Source organism: Aquarana catesbeiana, linkage group LG10 (assembly GCF_042186555.1).
Source record: "Aquarana catesbeiana isolate 2022-GZ linkage group LG10, ASM4218655v1, whole genome shotgun sequence".
Classification (NCBI taxonomy): domain Eukaryota; kingdom Metazoa; phylum Chordata; class Amphibia; order Anura; family Ranidae; genus Aquarana; species Aquarana catesbeiana.
In genome coordinates this window covers 40,381,537-40,401,968 of record NC_133333.1, presented here as the reverse complement: position 1 = coordinate 40,401,968, position 20,432 = coordinate 40,381,537, and positions in this window count along the sequence as shown.

Here is a 20,432-nt window from a genome sequence, read left to right as displayed (position 1 = left end):
AGCTTGAAGAATATCTGTGAGTGCCAAGCTAGGGACCGAGCAGGGAAGCGGGAGTGACGCTTGAGGAAGATACTGTGTAAGAAGATTGGAAGAGCTCAGGGGATCCAGTGACAGTGGATCAGCAAGTCTAAGTGATAAATTGGGAGCTCAGCTGAGTGAAGATCTACAATAGGAGATTATAGAAGTGAAAGAAAGAGTTCATTACAAACTTTGTTAGAAACTGTTTAAGATTGTTGCCATAGGAGACAGCGGTCCTACTCATGCAGATGTGGTGTCTAGCTGGATGACTTTCCCTGCATGGCTGTCTACCTATAGACGTTTCCGAGTCTGCCAATTAACATTGCATCTACTAAAGGGTGTCCTGGCCCCAACCCTCTCTACGACATTTCTGTTCAAGAAACAAAAAATCTCTTTGCATTCAAGAAGTGTCTGGCGCCCATTAATCCACCGTGCATCACACCCACCATGCCTCGTAACCCACTCAACACAGAAGGATGTCGGCTGTACCTAATTCTGGAGGGCACCATTAGGCCTCTGGGGGCCCGGGACTTGGCTACATCAGTTTGTTTTGCTGTGATTGGCCAAAGCTAATCATATGGTACAGATGGGCTGTGATTGAACCAGTCTGTACCACGTGACCACACTGACCAATCACAGCTAGCAACACAATTGTATACAATGGGGATGGCTTGAAAGGAAGCCATCCATTGTTTACAACTGTCATGTGACCTGCTGCGATTGGTTACAGCAGTCACATGGTACCGGCAGCGGGCCTGTACATTTATCAGTCATTGGCTGTGTTTGGTGGATGCAGCCAGTGACAGATCGCAGCGCTGTATGGCCCTGCAATCCGGGAGGACGTCATACGGATCGACAAGAGGTTCCCGCCCAGCCTGTAACAAGATGACGCTGGCGGGAACCAGTTAAACAAACAAGGGAGAGAGGGAACAGTCTAAAAACACAAATTTGGCAACTTACATTGTTAAAAAGATCAACAGGCTCATCAATAAAGAAGAATAAAGATTGCCGTTCTGTGTGTGATGTCTCTGTCCTTCCGTGCATCGGTTGTCTCTATGTATCCGAATAGATGGTGGAAAGATGGTGGCACCTCTAACTTCCAGGAACCATCTTGGAACGCGTGCTGGTGGAAGTGACATCACGACAGAGTGGGATGTAATTGGCTACGAGTTTTGGACCATGTCCACATCTTTGTCAAGCCAATGAGTACGTCAGAGAAACTGCCCCTTTTGGTGATAATGCTCACCAAGGCAAAAAGAGAGGGTGGATCTCCTTAACGAGGACACAGACAGCAATAAAATCTTGACATTTCAAATGAAACTTTTACACTCCCTAATAAGTATTTGAAGCAGCCATATTTAGATGATCAATCACCTCCAGAAATATATAAAACTATGATACCGTGCTCACACCAAATGTGTGCTATACACTGTTCAAACCAAAATAAAAATTAAAAAAAACAACAAAACCTGATATATGTTCCAATTCTTCTCCATTCTATCTAAAACTAAGAAAAAAAATGTTTTGCCCTCAATTATACTTCACGCTTGCTGCAGGGTGCTAATTGACACACCCAACCCATCATCATTCCATAGAGGCTCATGGACTTCTACAACTTGCCAGTTATAACAATAAATTTCTGCCTGGCCCTGCGCACAAGGAAGTCTCCATGTTATATTATTATTGCAAAGGATGGTAGATCATTAAATGAGGGGTTGTAGTTTATCATATTGCACCTCTGCACACCCACGCACCTACTCTTTTACGTAAACATGACATCCTGTGATCTTGAGAAAGGTACGCTTTGTTTTTTTTCTGCCTTCTTCCTGGAATGATTGATTTGCTCCTAATTTATTGTCATGTCTTATTGCTAAATGGATGTAGTGCATAGTTCAAGGAGCTTTTGTTTTTGCTTTAACTTGAAAATGCGAATACAAATTACTTGCCTTAAGTAGTCTTTGATGGACATAAACTAGGTGAGACTCCTAAGCAAAACAGGACTTGAGCCCTTCTGTAATGCTCCCCATTGATTCCTGATATATACTGTATGCCTTCTAGCCATGGTTATTATGCTCTGCCTTAGTTAGGAAGTCAAAGGGAACATGCTGAAACATGCTGTGCTTGCCAGCTAGCCGCATTCCAATAGTCACTTCTCCAATGGCCACACTCTAAAAGTCATAACTTTTAGACGTCAATGATCCTTGAATCCAGTAAACTGGATGGTCTAGCAGCCGCACACAAAGATATCCATTTCCATGGGAATGTGTACTGAAATGCCCTGTACACACGACCGGTTTTGCCGTCTGAATAAACTCCAAAGGTTTCTCCGACGAAACTCTGACAGAATTGCATTCAAGAGGTCTTGCCTACACGGTCAAACCAAAGTCCGACTGTCCAGAACGCGGTGACGTACAACACTTACGACGGGACTAGAAAAAGGAAGTTCAATAGCCAGTAGCCAATAGCTTCCATCTCGTACTTGCTTCAGAGCATGGGTCGTTTTTGGTCCATCGGAACAGCATACAGACGATCGGTTTTCCCGATAGGAATTGGTTCCGTCGGAAATATTTAGAACATGTTCTATTTCTAGGTCCGTCAGAATTTTCTAAAAAAAAAAAGTCAGATGGGGCATATACACGATCGGAATATACGATGAAAAGCTTCCGTCTGACTTTTTATGTTGGACATTCAGCTCCTGTATACGCGGCAAAAGTGTATCCAACCCCTAAATGCTATCCTTTATTTTTACCTAGAGACCCAGCCAGTTAAGCCCCTAATACACAGGCCCAAATCAGCCGGTACAGGTCCTTGTTTGACAGAAGCCAATCTTACGGCCAGCTGCTGTTGAACAAGCTTGCTGGAAACACAGCAGCCAATTGGCATCCGATCAGCGCTCGCAGCCAATGGCTGCAAGTGCTGACTGGTGTGTTCTAGCAGGGGGGGTGGTCCTCCTGTCAAAACACAATAGCTCAGCGGAGAGATCACTGTACTAAAATCGCACAGTTAGTACAGGACCTCCTCTCAAGCTCCTCAGTTTTTATCTGTAGCCAAGTCCAGGCCTAATGGTGACCTCCAGAGTTAGGGACAGCTGACATCCTTCTGTGTAGAGTGGGTTACAAGGCATGGTGGGTGTAACGTAAGATAGATTCATGGGCGCCAGACACTTCTTGAATGCAAAGAGATTTATGGTCACTTAAACAGAACTGTGGGAGAGAGGCTTAGGGCCAGGACACCCTTTAGTAGTTGCAATGTTAATTTAGCAGACTCTGAGACTTCTATAGGTAGACAGCCATGCAGGGAAAGGCATCCAGCAAGACACCACATCTGCATGATTAGGACCGCTGTCTCGTATGGCAACAATCTTGAAACAGTTTCTAACAAAGGTTGTAATTTATTCACTTCACTACAACCTCCTATTGTTGATCGTCACTCAACTGAGCTCCCAGTCTTTCACTAAACTTGCTGATCCACTGCCACTGGATCCCCTGAAGCTCTTCCAATCTTCTTAAACAGCAGTGGCGGAATTACTAGGGTCGCAACAGTCGCACTTCCGACGGGGCCCGGCATTCCGCCACTGTAGGGGGGGCCCAGCGGGGTTGCTATTCACACACGGCTCTGAGCGGAGATTGGTGTCTGTCATGGAACAGTAGCACAGAGACACTGGCATTAATGTTCTATTTGCCCGTCCGTCTTCTGGCACGGGATGAGAGAGGACACAGCTGATCTCACTGCTCCCCCTCCCCCCCCCCTCCCCTCTCCTGTGTGCTCCGCAGGAAATACGAGCTCCTTAGCTTCACACTTGACTGCCCGCGGAACACACAGGAGGGGGAGGGGGAGAAGGGGGAGCAGTGAGATCAGCTGTGTGTCCTCTCTCATCCCGTGCCAGAGAGGACGGATGGGCAAATAGAACGTTAATGCCGGTGTCTCTGTGCTACTGTTCCATGACAGACACCGATCTCCGCTCAGAGCCGCGCTGTCCTGAGAAGGCAGACGGCATTGATGGAAATGAATAGCATTCACTAATGAGCACTGATAGAAGGCACTAATGGGCACTGATAGAAGGCACTGATGGACACTGATAGAAGGCACTAATAGGAGGCACGAATGGGCACTGATAGGATGCACTGATGAACACTGATAGGCCACATTGATGAGCACTGATAGGCAGCACTGATAGGAGGCACTAATGTGCACTGATAGGCTGCACTGATAGGTGGCATTGATGGGCACTGATAGGTGGTACTGATGGGCACTGAGAAACACTGATAGGCAGAACTCAGGCAGTATTAATGGGCTTTGATGGGCAGAATTGAAGAGTACTGATAGGTGGCACTGATGGACGCTGTTAGGCGGCATTAATGAGCACTGATAGGTGGTGCTGATACACTGAGCACTCATAGGTAACACTTGTAGGTGGAAGTGATGGGCACTAATAGGCGGCATTGATGAGCACTGATAGATGGCACTGATGATTGTGGCACTGATTATCAGTGTAAACAATTTACTGACATTCTTGACAGTTAACGGCAGTCCTTTCCTAACACAGACACAGCCTGGGAGGAAAGGGCTGCGGATAACCGGCAAGTCTGTTTACATGTGATCAGCTGACATCACATGGTAAAGGGCCGCTGTAATTGCACTGGATGCATGTCCCAGGGGTCATGCGGAAAGCACGGTTTTGGGAGGATGTCCATGGACACCCTCCCTAAATTGTAAGCCCGGGGCTCAGATGAAAGGGGGCAGGGGGGCCCATCATGGTTTCTTGCACCAGGGCCCTGAAAGTTCTAGTTACACCTCTGTTACACAGTATCTTCCTCAAGTGTCACCCTCGCGTCCCTGCTGGGTCCCTAGCTTGGCACTCACAGATACTCCTCAAGCATCATCCCACTAGCCTGCCTGGTCCCTGGCTTGGCACATAATATTGCTCTGCAAGCATCACCTCCACTGGTTGGGTCCCTGGCTTGACATCTGCTGAAGTTTCCTAATTCTTCCCCATCCCTGGTTGGTGAGAATACTGCTCTGGTACTTGCTTCAGCTACTCACAGTGGCCCCTGGTAGTAAGGTGGATGGTCCTTTAGTGGCGACAGCTTCCCCTCTACCTCCAACCACGACAGGTTCTCCGGCCGGCAGAACCATCACTTCTGGTTGGTCTGCAAGCCGCAATCCCAACCCTACACTACTCTCTTGCTTCTGTATAGGCCCTCAGACACCTAGCAGCCAGATGTCCCCGGGATAGGCCCAAACTCCGGCCTAGTAGCCAGGGGCAGCACAACACACATCCACCTAGACAGCTGTCCAGGTAGCACCAAACCCCGGTCACCTGACCTCACCCAAATAAATAAGCTCTCCCAGCAGGCCAAGAGACCTAAGAACGTTCCTGCCCATTGGCTGAGACACCCCATTGATTCCTAATCTGTCCTTGCAATACCCTTGTCTTATCTAATGCCACCAGATACCCGGCCATCTAGTGACAGAAGAGAGAAGTGCAGCAATTTCAGAATTAGGGTGAAATCAATTGACCTCCTACCAATTGGTCAAAGCAACTATCACTTGGCAAATAAATTTACTAGCAACCCTGCCTAAACATCAGGGTGCTACATATCATTCAGCCCACTTGGCTGAATGATAAAAAACTCACCCTGTGTACCAGGCTTAAGATTGTTATTTTCGACTTCCTTTAACAGAGCAAGATGTTCAGAAAAAGTGTCAGTTAGCAGGTTGCAAGAATTTACCACTGTCAGGTCTGCTTACAATGATCAGCTTGTATCTATTTGTGTAAAACCTTTATCCCAAAGGAACAAAAAAAAAAACTGTTGCTCAAACTGCTTACAAAGAGCTAGCTGGATTTTGGCTTTTGTGTTCTAGTCAAGTACATCTAAATCTGCTGTTCCCTCTAGTACTACCCCCCCCCGACTGACAATGCTGCTGTCCAAAGGTGCCTCTATTGCTTTTCCAGTGGAGTAGAGACACCCTAAAACAAGAAGTGTGTTTTTGGCAGGATCACCAGGTGAAATAAAGAAAAAAAAAGCTTAAAAAAGAAAACGAATGCAGCCACCATATACAGGAACTGGTAGGCTGAAATATATTACATTTTTGTTTTTGGGTTTAGATACGCTTGAATGAGCACTGTACTCAATATGTGCACTGCGACTTGTAGTCTGGGTCACACTATAGACAGAGTCATACCAAATGAGTCCCAGATGGTGATCAGTGTCATTTTCAAGGGGTCACTTATCTAAGTAATGTTGCAAAAACACTGCTTTGTCATGTGTCGCGCCCTCCTAGTGTAGAGTAGGCTGCTAGATAAACTAGTTTGGCTGCCCTGTAATCAGTGGAGCAGGGGTTGATTATCTAGGGCTGCTCAGTGTCCCACAGGCTGCTGCTCTCTTACTTCCCCCTGTCTTCTAGAATCATAGTAGGAGGAAGAACAGAGTGGGCAGCCTAAACATTTATGGCACTTTGGCCAATCTCCAGGGAGGTGTGCCCAGTAGGTAGTGGAAGAGCCCATAAACAGTGTGAGGCCTGAGACGGAGGGAACAGAGTTTCCGGGTCTAGTTCTGCAGGAGGAAATGTTCGGGAAGACACCAAGGTCCCAGCTAGGCTTAGTTGGGAAGTCTATTTGCAAATCAGTGTCTGGGGATCAAGTTGGTTCTGGAGAAGCTCACTGAAGAGAGCCGGGAAAAAGTTGGTGGGAAAAAGTTCAGCTGTCCTATGGTGGTGCGAGTCCATATCTCCCTCACCAAGAACAGCCTGGTGGATATTGGCAGGAGGCAACCAATGGTCCTGTGGCTATGTGAGTAGATGACCCCAGTGCTGAAGAATATTGACTGTGTGTAACTCTGATATGAGTACAGGTCATAACAGCATAGAGATCCTGTGGGACATTCATTTTTGTCCAACACAGCCAAAAGTTGAGGAGTCCTCAAGTTGTTCAGTTTGCAGGATTTTTATCGAATTTTATTGTTCTCAACAAAAAGAAACACCTAGACTGTTCTTTTGAGCCAGGGGAAGGGTGCAGAAAATGAGGTGTGCATGGCTGTGTGGGCTCTAAGGGGAAAATAGGACCAAGTCCACCAGCGACTCTTTAGGGAGTGTGCTACACCTGAAAAAAGTCTCCGTTCTTTGTCAAGGAGCAAATCAGCAGACAAACTGGTACATGGTGCCAAAGCAGCCTGTAGCTGTCCTCCACTCACAAAGGTATAACACTTAGAGAACATCAGGTAATGTGCAGTTATTGTTTTTTTTTTATTATGCTGTATAGCTGTATCTACACAATAAGGCCTTGTTCACACCAGGCAGTTGCACCGCAGTTTTACCACCCCCCAACTTTGCCCCCCAACTGACTGTCTAAACGATGACATGCAGCTGCACACAGTTGTGCACATACTGCAGACATGACGCTGTGCCAGGGCAATAATTAGACAGCATGCCGCTTTCTCCGGACATTACCACTGACTATGCAGCTAATGCAGGTCTATGGGGCCACACCGCAACCTGCACAGTAATTAAAGGATTAAATCAGGTGGTGAGGAGGCCACATATCACCTGCCAAAAACCTTTTAAAAACCGGTCCAGCGCTGACTGCTTCTGAGAGGGCACTGCATGTCTAAACAAACCCTAAAAGGTATATACATACACTATATTACCAAAAGTATTGGGACACCTGCCTTTACACGCAATGGCATCCCAGTCTAATGCCCCGTATACACGGTCGGATTTTCTGACAGAAAATGTGTGATAGGACCTTGTTGTCGGAAATTCCGACCGTGTGTAGGCTCCATCACACATTTTCCATAGGAATTTCCGACACACAAAGTTTGAGAGCAGGATATAAAACCTTCCGACAACAAAATCCGTTGTCGGAAATTCCGATCGTGTGTACACAAATCGGACGGACAAAGTGCCACGCATGCTCAGAATAAATAAAGAGATGAAAGCTATTGGCCACTGCCCCGTTTATAGTCTCGACGTACGTGTTTTACGTCACCGCGTTCAGAACGATCGGATTTTCCGATAACTGCCTCTGCCGTGGAACAGTCTCTGCCGTGGAGCTCTGCAGCTCTTCCAGGGTTACCTTAGGTCTCTGTGCTACCTCTCTGATTAATGTCCTCCTTTGCCGGTCCGTGAGTTTTGGTGCGCGGCCGTCTCTTGGCAGGTTTGCTGTTGTGCCATGTTCTTTCCGTTTGGTTATGATAGATTTGATGGTGCTCCTAGGGATCATCAAAGATTTGAATATTTTTTTACAACTGACTTGTACTTCTCAACAACATTGTCCCTTACTTGTTTGGAGAGTTCCTTGGTCTTTATGGCAGTGTTTGGTTAGTGGTGCCTCTTGCTTAAGTGTTGCAGCCTCTGGGGCCTTTCAAAAAGGTGTGTATATGTAATGACAGATCATGTGACACTTAGATTGCACACAGGTGGACATCATTTCACTAATTATATGACTTCTGAAGGTAATTGGTTGCACCAGAGCTTTTTATGGGCTTACATAGTTACATAGTAGGTGAAGTCGAAAAAAAGACACAAGTCCATCAAGTCTAACCTATGTGTGATTATATGTCAGTATTACATTGTATATCCCTGTATGTTGCGGTCATTCAGGTGCTTATCTAATAGTTTCTTTAAGCTGCTCCCCGCTGAGACCACCGCCTGTGGAAGGGAATTCCACATCCTTGCCGCTCTTACAGTAAAGAACCCTCTAGTTTAAGGTTAAACCTCTTTTCTTCTAATTTTAATGAGTGGCCACAAGTCTTGTTAAACGCTCACTCTTATTGGCAAATGGGGGCTAAAATGTTTTTTGTTTTTTTTTTCTTGTTTATAATCGTCAAACGCCTGGATTAAAGATGCAGCGCTGTTATGCAGAGACTAAATAATGCAAACCTTTCCATTACACAGAGGTTAAAGATTTTACTGGACAAAACTATCAATGCCGCTTATCAAATTGGGAAAACTAGAACTCAAACAAGTACATACAACTTCAGGCAATATCAGATGGCTTCATAACAAAGGGGGTGAATACATACGCACATGCCAATTATTAGTTTTTTATTTATGAAAAATAGTTTTATGTATATATTTTTCTAATTTTACTTCACCAACTTAGACCATTGTTTTCTGATCCATCACATATAATTCAGATTAAAAAAACATTGAACTAAAGGCTGTAATGTAACAAAATGGGTAAAAAACCAAAGAGGGTGAATACTTTTGCAAGGCACTGTAAATCTATATAGATCAGACCAAAATGAGGGACAAATGAGGAGCAAAGAGGAACATTGCTCCAAATCAGGGACAGTTGGGAGGTATTCACATACAGTTGTATGCAAAAGTTTAGGAACCCCTGACAATTTCCATGATTGTCATTTATAAATATTCTGGTGTCTTGATCAGCAATTTCATTTTGAACTATCAAATAACTGAAGGACACAGTAATATTTCAGTAGTGAAATGAGGTTTATTGGATTAACAGAAAATGCGTAATATGCATCAAAATGAAATTAGACCGGTGCATACATTTGGGCACCCCAACAGAAAAATCACATCAATATTTAGTAGAGCCTCCTTTAGCAGAAATAACAGCCTCTAGACGCTTCCTATAGCCTGTAATGAGTGTCTGGATTCTGGATGAATGTATTTTGGACCATTCCTCCTTACAAAACATCTCCAGTTCAGTTATGTTTGATGGTTGCCGAGCATGGACAGCCCGCTTCAAATCACCCCACAGATGTTCAATGATATTCAGGTCTGGGGACTGGGATGGCCATTCCAGAACATTGTACTTGTTCCTCTGCATTAATGTCCGACTAGATTTTGAGCAGTGTTTTGGGTTGTTGTCTTGTTAAAATATCCAGCCTCAATGTAACTTCAACTTTGTGACTGATTCCTCAACATTATTCTCAAGAATCTGCTGATACTGAGTGGAATCCATGGGACCAGATTCCCAGTACCGGCACTGGCCACACAGCCCCATAGAATGATGGAACCTCCACCAAATTCTACTGTGGGTAGCAAGTGTTTTTCTTGGAATGCTGTGTTCTTTTGCCGCCATGTGTAACGCCCCTTGTTATGACCAAATAACTCAATCTTTGTTTCACCAGTCCACAGCACCTTATTCCAAAATGAAGCTGGCTTGTCCAAATGTGTGTTTGCATACCTCAAGCGACTCCGTTTGTGACGTGTGTGCAGAAAAGACTTCTTTCGCATCACTCTCCCATACAGCTTCTCACTGTGCAAAGTGCGCTGAATTGTTGAAGGATGCCCAGTGACACCATCTGCAGCAAGTTGATGTTGTAGGTCTTTGGAGGTGGTCTGTTGGCTGTTTTTGACCGTTCTCGCCATCCTTCGCCTTTGCCTCTCCAATATTTTATGTGGCCTGCCACTTCTGGCCTTAACAAGAACTGTGTCTGTGGTCTTCCATTTCCTCACTATTTTCCTCACAGTGGACACTGATAGCTTATATCTCTGTGATAACTTTTTGTAGTCTTCCCAAAACCATAATGTAGAACAATCTTTGTTTTCAGGTCATTTGAGAGTTGTTTTGAGGCCCCCATGTTGCCACTCTTCAGAGGAGAGTCAAAGAGAACAGCAATTTGCAATTGGCCACCTTAAATACCCTTTCTCATGATTGGATGCACCTGTCTATGTAGTTCAAGGCTTAATGAGCTCACCAAACCAATTGTGTGTTCCAATTAATCAGTGCTAAGTAATTACAGGTATTCAAATCAACAAGATGACAAGGGTGCTCAAATTTATGCACCTGTCTAATTTCATTTTGATGCATATTGCGCATTTTCTGTTAATCCAATAAACCTCTTTTCACTACTGAAATATTACTGTGTCCTTCAGTTATTTGATAGATCAAAATGAAATTGCTGATCCAAACACCCAAATATTTATAAATGACAATCATGGAAATTGTCAGGGGTTCCTAAACTTTTGCATACAACTGTACCTATAGATCAGTCAAACAGAACAAATGGTCATAGTTTGTCCAAAAGAAACATAAACTAATGCAGCCCTTTATATAGCAAATTTGCAGGAGCCCTGTCCAACATACACTATGTTACCAAAAGTATTGGGACACCTGCCTTTACACACACATGAACTTTAATGGCATCCCAGTTATAGCTCATAGGGTTCAATATTGAGTTGGCCCACCCTTTGCAGCTATAACAGCTTCAACTCTTCTGGGAAGGATGTCCACCAGGTTTAGGAGTGTGTCTATGGGAATGTTTCACCATTCTTCCAGAAGCACATTTGTGAGGTCAGGCACTGATGTTGGACGAGAAGGCCTGGCTCGCAGTCTCCACTCTAATTCATCCCAAAGGTGTTCTGTAGGGTTGAGGTCAGGACTCAATAATGAACCATGCGGACTAAAGGCCCGTACACGCGATGGAAAAATTTGTACAACGAGCTGTCTGCCGATTTTCGGGTCGTTAGTACGGTGCTTTTGACAGGCGATTTCGCTTTTTCGTCAGTCAAAAGCTGGATGTGCAGACTATAAAATTTTGGGCGGTTGTGAACACAACGTCCGATTTTTTTTGTTTCATTAGTAGTAGTTTTCCTACAAAAAAAAATCGTAAGAGCAAGACTACGCATGCTCAGAAACGAAAGAATACATACAAAACTATTCAACACATGACATCACTTCTGACGTTGTATTCTGTCGTACGAAAATTTTCGTATTGTGAGTAACCTCTTCACTTTCCACATGAGACATGCCACAAAAAAAATGTTCGTTCGGTCGTCCAAAAATCTAAGCTTGTGTACGAGGCTTAAGACTGGGATGCCATTAAAGTTCATGTGCGTGTAAAGGCAGGTGTCACAATACTTTTGGTAATATAGTGTATATATGCATTATAATTGCCCAAAGTTCCTATGTAGAAAAAAGTCTGCACTCTCTTGTTTGCAGTACCTTGTGAAATGCATTCAATGCTGAATCCACATGCAATAATATAACAGTTTTGGACCATATGTAGGATACAATCCTAATTTAATTTTTCCCTTCCACACAGGCGACTCTGAAAACAAAAAAGGTTTCCTGACGCATCTTCATGGCAGCACACACACTGGGTTGTGACTCCGCCTCCACAACCTGACAGGATTGGTCTAGCTATAAAAGTTGAAGAGAGATGACCCCCACTATTCTCTTTTTTATCCTCACCTGACAAGATGGATGGACATCGCAGAGCCTCTTACCACATCACCCCAGCAGGTTCAAGCCTCTCCTGTTTGGAAGTCCCTCCTGTACAGTCTCTAAAGGAGCTTCTATGGAGGGAACCCCACTCTGGTGGTCTCAGGGGCAGCAGCACGGATTATCTGGCACATAGTAAGCTTTAAAGAAGCTTAAAGTATTGCAGTGGTCTCCACTTTTACTTTCATTCTCTTGCAGTCATCTTTTTCACCCCTTCTATTATTTTTTTCCTATATGTTCTTTTTCTGGAGCCTGTAGTCCCACAGCGCTCGGGGCATCTATCATGGCCGCCGCGCATCTCGTCCCGCATTGTGCATGCGTGGTAGACAGAGATAGGGGACGTTCTAACCTTTTTCCAGCTTCCAAGATGGTGCCGGAGTCATCGCGACGCTTCTGCGCATGCGCAAAGCGTCATTTTTGCCGCAACGGCGGGCTATTTAAAAAAGGACTCTTATTTTGAAAAAAAGAAAGAAAAAATCAAGTTTGGTATTCTGCTCATTTTTCCAGCTACTTTTCTGCCATCCTTGATCAATATTTCTCCTAGGACCTGGTAAGTGCTTTTAAATCCTCCCTTGGCTCATCATTACATCATTTTTTTTGTATAGGAATATATATTTGTCTACTTCTTTAACCCCTTCCAGACTTCTTCTGCTCCTGCCTGCCTTCTTCCTCTCCGCTCATGGAGACCACTGCCCAAGCAGACCACCCACGGCCGATAAGGTAAGGGGCTGTCCGCATTCAGTGGTAAGTATTGAAGAGAGAGAAAAAAGAGAGCATATATTCTGACAAGACTCCTTCTGACAGCCCTTCTAGGTCTAGATCAAGACGCAAAGAAAGGTCAAGTCATACCTCAAGCATAAGATCCCGCAGAAGCCGATCACGCTCCTCATCTCGTCGCAGGCACTCACGCCGTAGTCATTCCCGCCGTGGTCACTCACGCCACAGCCGCTCTTGACGTAGTCGATCACGTCATGGAAGATCACCTTCGTCATGTCACGGACGAAGCCAGCACACCCGTCCCGCAGCTAATGCCTGCTGGGTATGTGGTGCCACTGCTTTGCCAGATAAATTAGCATGTCGCACGTGCTTCAATGAAGCCACGAAGGAAAGAGAATCGGATGTCAGAGAAGTAACTGAACTAATTCGGGAATCAGTGAGAGAATCCATAATGGAGTCAACTACACCCCTGCCGGCCAGGTCAGACCCAGGTACTTCCATGGCTCCTCCTCGCTCAGCAATCGAGGTAGGGACGGAACCAGAATCCCCTTCAGAGAACGAGGATCCAGAAGTACCAACAGGTTTTGACTTCACTCTGGTCGAACCTTTTGCAAAATCTGTCAAGGAGGCCATAGGTTGGGAAGAATCTGAAGAAGCACCTCAGAAGACGCGGAAATATTTTCCAAACCTGAAGAGGGATCCAGAAACCTTCCCTTTCATTGAGGAGTTGAATGATTTAATCAAGGATGAATGGGAAAGATCCGACAAGAGGCCTAGCCTAAATAATAGGCTAGCAAAAATGTATCCTTTAAAAGAACCTAAAGTCAACTCCTTAATTAACGCTCCAATTGTGGATGCCTCCTTGATGCGTCTGGCGAGACATGTCACCCTACCCATCTAAGACGCTGTCTCGTTCCGTGACGTTCTGAATCGGAAGATTGACCTAGAACTTAAAAAAGCCTACTCCACAGCAGGAGGCACTTGTAGACCAGCAGTCACCACAGCAGCAGTTGGTAGAGCCATCTTGGGCTGCACTGTCAATATTGAGAAATCTCTCCAGGAGAAAGCAGACTTGGAGAAAGTAATCACGTCCCTACAGGAACTTAAATTAGCAGGCGATTTTATCGCGGAAACCTCCGTGGACATTATTAGGTGCTCGGCCCGGGCAATGTTAGCCTCAGTGATGGCAAGGAGAGCTCTGTGGCTAAAACCCTGGGTAGCCGACGCAGCATCAAAAACAAATTGGTGCAAGATTCCCTATGATGGTTCCAATCTCTTCGGCTCCAAATTAGATGCAGCAATTTCTAAGGTGACGGGGGGAAAATCGGGCCTCATTCCCTCTGACAGGAGACCCAAGAGATCAAGAGGTCCTGCTTACAAAGGTAACCTTCCCGAGAGGTACAGAGAGGCCAAAACCTACAGACCGGGTAAAGAGTTTAAAAGGAACTGAAGGAACACACAGTCATCCTTCCTGAGGATACGAAAAACCAATGCCACCCCCTTCTAGCGAGCAGCAGAAGTCCTTTTGAAGGTATGCCCGCCAATCCTCCAAGGGTGGGCGCCAGACTCAAGAAATTCACACAAATATGGTCAGAAAACATCAGGGACCCTTGGACCATTTCTACAATCAAGTTCGGTCACAGATGAAGATTCCTGAACAGGATTCCCAGGAACCACTTTCTTCCAACCAAACTCCCGTCTTCTCCAGCCAAGAGAAGGATCTTTCTGAAATACATAACGGAATTAAAACAAAAGGAGGCAATTTTGGAGGTTCCGCTGTGTCAAAGAGGCAGAGGATTCTACTCCCCTCTTTTTTTTTGGTAAAAAAGAGAACGGGGGATTTACGGCCAGTGCTGGACTAAACAAAAACATCAAGTTGGAATCCTTCAAGATGGAAAATTGCGCTTATATTAACCTCATATTCCCTTTAAAATAGTGAAAGGTGAAAATATATACTTCTAAAAAAACCTCCAAATATTCTGTGTCTACAGATTCATCCGAGTGGAGGAGCTATTAGCAGTAAAAGAAGAAGTGAAAGAAGTAAAAGTAACACATTTGTTTGACACTATTTTTATTTTTTTGTTTCAATAATGTCACAATATAATTAACACTGAGCGGTTTTATTAACACTTGATGAATTGCCTACACTTCACATGAAGGATTTTTTAGAAAAAGGAAGATAATAGTGTATACTTTCTGCACACTTTTACATTTATTTATTTATTTTTGGGAAGTTTTATAGTAGCACGTTATGTATTGAACCAGATATAATTTTATATTATAAGCAACAGATATATTTTAAGAGCTTATACACATTTAAATGAGTTTTATCACCCATGCATTTTTAAGAGCACAGTATTTGTTTAATGGTGGATTAGATTGAATTATATTTATTTTGTATGAATCTGTAGACACAGAATATTTGGAGGTTTTTTTTAGAAGTATATATTTTCACCTTTCACTATTTTAAAGGGAATATGAGGTTAATATAAGCGCAACTGACCACTTTACTATTTATTGATCCAGCAATTATTAAGTTGCAGCTATATTATTTGGTCATCTCATATTAACCATTTAGCTTCCGTAATAGTCATTTTAACCACGTCAACGCTTGAGCCTCTTATACACTTCAAGATGGAAAGCCTACAGTCCATACTATTAGCAGTGAATCTAGAAGATTGGATGCTGTGGGTAGACTTATCAGACACCTCTCTTCACATTCCAATACATCCTGCCTTTCAAAGATTTCTCCGCTTTTCAATCAACCAACATCACTTCCAGTTCCAGTGCCTACCCTTCGGCATCTCGTCAGCTCCCAGGACCTTCACCAAAGTTCTTCTGCCCCTCATCGCATACCTCAGAGAGAGAGGTCTAAGAGTACACCATTATCTGGACGATATACTTCTTCTAGCAGAAAGTCGCTAGATCTTGATACAGCACCGAGAGATCTTACTATCAACCCTGCAAGTTTTCGGTTGGCTAGTGAACTGGCAGAAAAGCAAGCTTCAGCCCACTCAGAAGATGGTTTTTCTAGGAGCAGAACTAGACACCATCCAGAACAGAGTACAGCTCCCTCAGGAGAAAATCAGGCCCCCTGATCCAGAAAATTCAGAGGTTAATCATAGTTACACACTTACCAGCCAGAGTATGTATGAGTGTCCTGGGTTCCATGTCTGCAACTCTGCCCATGATCTAGACCTGAAAGCGGTGTATGTCCCAGCAGCTCAGAACATGCCAGCCTTCTATTTGAGCAGGGAACTTCTCTCAAACAACGAGTGGTCATTGAGCCAACAGGCCTTTTCCCTTCTTTCAAGGACTTGGGGAATACCAGAGATTGACCTAGCAGCTACTCCTATGAACACCAAATGTCGGAGATTTCTGTCAAGAGCAGCATTCCCATCGGCCGAGGGATTGGATTGTCTGACCCATCTGTGGAATTTCAAGCTGGGTTACATTTTTCCACCAGTACCCTTAATCGCGAGGTTCCTATCCAGGCTTCGGAAATCATCGGCCACAGTAATAGCTATAATTCCTTTTTGGCCGAGGAGGCCTTGGTTCACAACCCTACTACAACTCAGCCTGCAGCAACCGCTTCCTCTCCCAGTAACATCGGACCTCCTGTCCCAGGGTCAATTCCTACACCCAGCTCCAGAAAGGTTACACTTGACAGCATGGAAGTTGAAAGGACTCAGCTGCTAGAGCAGGGATGCTTGCAGGAGGTCATTTCTACTCTTTTACAGGCTAGGAGAAGCACCACCAAAAAGACATACTCACAATTCTGGAATAGATTTTGTTCACTGGCCCAACAAAAAAATTGGAACCCAGTATCACCGGAGCCACCGCAGGTTCTGGAATTCCTTCAGTTGGGTATTACTAAAGGATTAAGCTCAAGTACCCTTAAAGTCCAGGTTTCTGCCCTTTCGGCTAAAACAGGCATTAGATGGGCCCTACAACCTCTGGTGATTCAGTTCATGAAGGCTTACTTAAAAATCAGACCTCCAAAAAAACCCACATTTCCGGCATGGGATCTCTCTACAGTACTTGATGCATTATCAAAACCTCCTTTTTTTCCGGTTGAGTCAATTTCACTTTGGAACCTGACTTTCAAGTTAACCTTCCTTATCGCCATTACATCTGCGAGAAGAGTTTCAGAACTTAGAGCACTAATGATATCAGAACCATACCTAGTCCTCTATCCCGATAGAGTGGTATTGAGGCCCTCGGAGCATTTCACTCCCAAGGTATCATCTTCTTTTCATTATAATCAGGATATCACCCTTCCATCCTTTACTAACGACCAGGGTGAACCTCATGCATTGGATGTAAAAACTATCATTACCAGCTATTTGGAAACTACAGCTTCCTTCAGAAAGACGGATACTCTTCTCATAATCCCTCACGGTCCTAGGAAGGGTCATCCAGCAACTTCTCGAACAATCACATCCTGGCTGGTCAACACCATAAAGAAGGCATACTCTTCTCAGCAGCTAGTTATCCCGGAAGGCATCAGAGCACACTCAACTAGGGCAGTGGCAACTTCATGGGCAGCATACTGCAGGGTTTCACGGAGACAATCTGTAAAGCAGCGACCTGGTCATCGAGACATACATTTACTTCTCACTACAAAATTGACTCTGCTCAACTAACAACAGCGGACTTTGGCAGATCCATTATTAGAGCCAACTCCACAGCTCTTTAGAATAATAAAACTTTAATTGCACCCTCCCGACTGGCGAGTTATTTCCCAGTGTGTGCTGCCATGAAGGCGTCAGGAAAATGGAAAATTGTATACTCACCTTTCCGTAATTTTCCTTTCCTGACTCATCTTCATGGCAGCACACAGATTCCCACCCCGTTCTTAGATGATATATACAGAGAATGGTGGGGATCTCTCTCTTCAACTTTTATAGCTAGACCAATCCTGCCGGGTTGTGGAGGCGGAGTCACAACCCAGTGTGTGTGCTGCCATGAAGATGCATCAGGAAAGGAAAATTACGGAAAGGTGAGTATACAATTTTCCATTTTCTGGCATTCTATTTTTTTTGCTGAACTTTGTGTTTTACCTGAAATTCCACATGAAAGGAAACCTTTCATGAAATAAATACATAGGGGGAGATTTACAAAAAAACTGGCGCATGCAAAATCATAGTAGCCAATGAGCTTCTAACTTCAGCTTGTTTAATTAAGCTTCGACAAAAAAAAAAAAAAAAAACCTGGAAGCTGATTGGTTTCTATGTAGAGCTGCACCAGATTTTGCACTCTCCAGTTTTAGTAAATCAACCCCCATAGACCATAGCTCCCAACTGTCCCTGATTTGGAGGGACTGTCCCTGATTTGGAGCAATGTCCCTCTGTCCCTCATTCCTCCTCATTTGTCCCTCATTTTGGTCTGATCTCTATAGTTGTATATAAAATGCACTTTTTATCTATAAAAAAGTGTTTTCCAGCACTAAACTTTTCATCTGATTTCTAAATTGCTGCATTTGTAAATTTCAAAAGCCATTATAAAGGAATAGAAGTGGTAAAAAAAAGCACTTGTGGGTTTAACCAATCTTTTATTTTTTGTACAATTCTCCTTTAAGGGGGCGTGGCAAGGGGTGTGTCCTATGCCTGCATACTTTTGCTGATAGGTGTCCCTCATTCCCATCCCAAAAGTTGGGAGGTATGATAGACTGCTGTTCTTCTTCTAAGGGCCTATTCAGAAGAATGATCTAGGGTGGACAGGCTGCAGTGTTCAGAGGCGGCTAAGTCCACCTCTGGACGCAGAAACACTCTATGCTGTGAGTGCATACAAATTGGCCGATTAGCTGCAGCCGGTTTGTGTGGACCAGAGACGCCATCCTGGGATGCAATGGGGTTATTTAATAAAACTGCAGCATGCAAAATCTGGTGCAGCTCTGCACAGAAACCAATCAGCTTCCAGGTTTTTTGGTCAGAGCTTAATTGAACAAGCTGAAGTTATAAGCTGATTGGCCACCATGCACAGCTGCACCAGATTTTGCACTCTCCAGTTTAAGTAAATCAACACCACACTGTGTTCAGGACTGGTCAGCAGCTCTAATTGCAGATGAGCAGTTACATACAAACAGTGCCGTAGAAATCTGAGAGTCGCTGCTGTTAGCGCACGCAAGTATGCGTAGAGTTGCCATCTAATCCCTTTAAACCCGAACATCTCTGCATTACACAGGTTCTTCTGAGGCTAATTAAATGCAGATAAGGCACCAATTGAGTTTAATTACCACCTTAATCAGCCACAGAACCTGTGTAATTATTAATATGTGTTGGGGTTTAAGGGGATGAGGTGGCAACCTTAACCACTTCAATACTGGGCCAATTCTGACACTTTGCTCCTACATGTAAAAATCATCATTTTTTTGCTAGAAAATTACATAGAACCCCCAAACATTATATATGTTTTTTTAGCAAAGACCCTAGAGAATACAATGGCGGTTGTTGCAACTTTTTATCTCACACAGTATTTGCGCAGGAATTTTTCGAACGCGTTTTTTGGGGGAAAAAAATGTTTTGTGTTTAAAAAAAAAAACAAAACAGTAAAGTTAGCCCAATGTGTTTGCATTTTGTGAAAGATGAAGTTACGCCGAGTAAATAGATATCTAACATGTCACGCTTCAAAATTGCACACGCTCATGGAATGGCGCCAATGTTCGGTACTTAAAAATCCCCATAGGCGACGCTTGAAATTTTTTTACTGGTTACATGTTTTGAGTTACAGAGGAGGTCTAGGGCCAAAATTATTGCTCTTGCTCCAACGTTCGCGGCGATACCTCACATGTATGGTTTGAACACCGTTTTCATATGTGGGCGGGACTTACGTATGCGTTCGCGTCTGCGTGCGAGCACACAGGGACAGCGGCGCTTTAAAATTTTTTTTTTTTTTTTTTTTTTATTGTTAATTATATTTTATTTTTTTTATTTTGACAAAAAAAATAAATTGATCACTTTTATTCCTATTACAAGGAATGTAAACATCCCTTGTAATAGCAATATGACATGTCAGGTGCTCTTAATAGTGAGATATGGGGTCAATAAGACCCCATATCTCACCACTAGGCTGGGAAGCCTGAAATAAAAAAAAAGAATAAAACGATCGCCGCTTCCCAGCCGAAGCGACGACGTTTTTTTGAATGGAGAGGCCGGGCGTGACATCATAACATCGCGCCCGGCCTCCGACGATCATAGAGACTCCGGGGACCATCTGGTCCACCGGAAATCTCTATGATCTACATCCGGCGCCGGCGGATCCACTCTCCGCCTCACCGATCGTAACGGTGAGTCGGAGCAAGCACCGGAAGGCGGCGGTGGGAGGGGGGATGACGTCCCCTCTCGCCTCCCATAGGAACGATCAAGCGGCAGAACGGCCGCTATGATCATTCCTATGGTGTAGAGATTCGCAAATCTTCGAAACCGGCAATATCTGAATGATGTCTGTAACTACAGGCATCATTCAGATATACCTGCTCAAAGCCCAGGACGTCATATGACGT